Raw genomic sequence first — 2,323 nt, 5'->3', positions numbered from 1 at the left:
ATAAAAAAAAAAAAAAAAAAAAACTTATATCTAGCTTGGACTCAAGACATTTTAAACTTTAAATGCCATGAGATGCCGTGTAAATTATATTTTAAAAAAAGTTAAATTATTTTGTTAAAAATTAATTTTTTATATTTTAAATTATTTTAATATTCTAATATTAAAGATAATTTTCTAAAACTAAAAAAATATTATTTTAATACATTCTAACATGAAAAATATTTTTTTAAACAACTATAACTCCATTTCTAAAAATAATTCTTAACTATGGCATGGCTGCCAATAGCCTCATCTAACTTCAGTGCAGAAATCTCTAGCTTTGCTGAGCTCCTCGCCTCGTTGATTTGGTAAAAAAAAACTAAATGCTAAATTTAACTCGAGGCAACTCAATCAGCTAAGATGCAAAAAAGGGTATGGGATAGTGGTTCTTACTAGTTTGCTCTATGCCCGGTCACTGGTGGAGTAAAAAAAATCCAAGATGAGCCTTTAAAATTATACACTGATAATATATTAGAAATATTTAAGTTAATTTGAGCTAACATGTTATATTTATAATCTAGTCTGTAAACTTAACTAGATCATGTGATATTTTTAAAAAATAAATTAGTTATATAATTGAAAAAATATAAAAATCAATTAAAAAATTAATAAAAACACAGTACTGAAGATTGAAATTAATATATACATACATATACATACATACATACATACATACATACATACATGCATATATATATTGCATATCTTTAATTATTAATTTGATAGGATATATATACTAGGTTGTGTGTTTTGTTGTTACTATTTTTTGAAGGAAGACTAAAAATAAATCTAGATTAACAATTCAAATATCTAATGAAATATTTTTATTTTAAATAAATTTTTATATGCTTATTTATTCATATTTTCTCTTATATGTTATATTATCTTGTTATAAAAATACCCCTTTAATCACCAAAATAAAATCATTCTTCAAAAAAAAAAAAAAACTTCAAAATTTTATTAAAAAATATCAAAACAAGGCGGAGGTATACGGTGCTCGTAGCTAATGCCCGTGCACCTGCGCTAAATATCATTTATTTTTTCTAGTCTTTTTTTTTTTAAATAAAGATGATGGGTTGTGATGTCCATGATTTGCCTGCCACAGAGATGACTATAAATGAACATGTTTTATGGGTTAAAAATTCAATTTTTAAAACTGGTTTCACCTAAACTCATTGTAAAAACACCACCTAATAACCCTAAACCCAAAATTCAATGAAAATAATTTCAGCCAATAAAAAAAATTCTAAACTATATTCAATTTTCTCAGTCGAGTAAAAAAAATTCTAAACTATATTCAATTTATTTTTTTATGTTTATAAAAAAAAACCATCATTTCCAATTTTTTCTCGAAACTTATAAATATAAAAAATAAACCAATAACTTTCTCTCTTCTCTCAAGAAAAATAAAAAGGCATAAAAAAGAAAAAGTATGAGGAGAGAAAAAACTTTTTAGAGGAATTTTAGATTGGCAATATTTTTTCTCATTAATTTACTCTTGCTCTGTTATATTTAAATTAGGCATATAAGGATATTTTTGAAAAAAAAAAGATAAGAGGACAGAAATTTGTTTTTTACTATAAATACTATAATGTTTTACCTTGTTATTTTAAAGCCTGATTATTTTTTGTTTTAAAATGTTTTTGAAAAAAATTTATTTATTTTATATTATTTTTAAATTTATTTTATATTTTTTCATTTATTAATATTAAAAATATTTTTTTAAATAAAAATATATTATTTAAATATATTTTCAAATTAAAAATACTTTAAAAAGGAATTGTTGATTCCAAGTATCAACAATGCTATCAACTGGGCTTAAGCCCATATGTTGTTTCCATTCGTCCGGGCCTTTTAATGAAGTTACAAGGCAAGGAATAGAGGAGGGTAAAAATGGAAGAAAACCTAAACAATGACAACATAAATGGACTAGCAAAGCAAACTTTTTCTGCCTCCTTGTCAGGGAGTGTTTATCGGTACTCAGGTAGCTTTGGTTTCAAAGTACGAGGCTGTGCTCTCAAAGAGAGAAGGAAGGTTTCAGAGGGCGGTTGCCCCCTCTCTTTGGTTGTTTAGCGTAGCCGATGATTACTTCTATACATAATCAACAGCCCTTCACACATACATGTATATATATATATATTCACATCTCTCTCTCTCTCTCTCTCACTCTCTCTCTGAAACTGTATGCAAAGGGGCGGTGATGATATCTTCGCTGTGCAAAAATCAGGCAGGAAGAGGAACACCCTTCCGTTGGCGTGGTGACTCTGAATGGTTGCTGTGAAAT

The 2,323-nt window shown here is 26.5% G+C and overlaps 1 long non-coding RNA gene across 1 annotated transcript in view; it reads right to left on the bottom strand.

The window, feature by feature from the left end:
* Positions 1–2,323, bottom strand: part of LOC105121155 (uncharacterized) — an 8,120-nt gene that overhangs the window by 5,184 nt on the left and 613 nt on the right. The gene's annotated exons all lie outside the window — the stretch shown is intronic.

The sequence above is a fragment of the Populus euphratica genome, unplaced genomic scaffold (assembly GCF_000495115.2).
Source record: "Populus euphratica unplaced genomic scaffold, PopEup_1.0 scaffold31.1, whole genome shotgun sequence".
Lineage (NCBI taxonomy): Eukaryota > Viridiplantae > Streptophyta > Magnoliopsida > Malpighiales > Salicaceae > Populus > Populus euphratica.
Note: the sequence above shows the minus strand (reverse complement) of the source record. Positions and strands in the feature narration are given on the sequence as shown.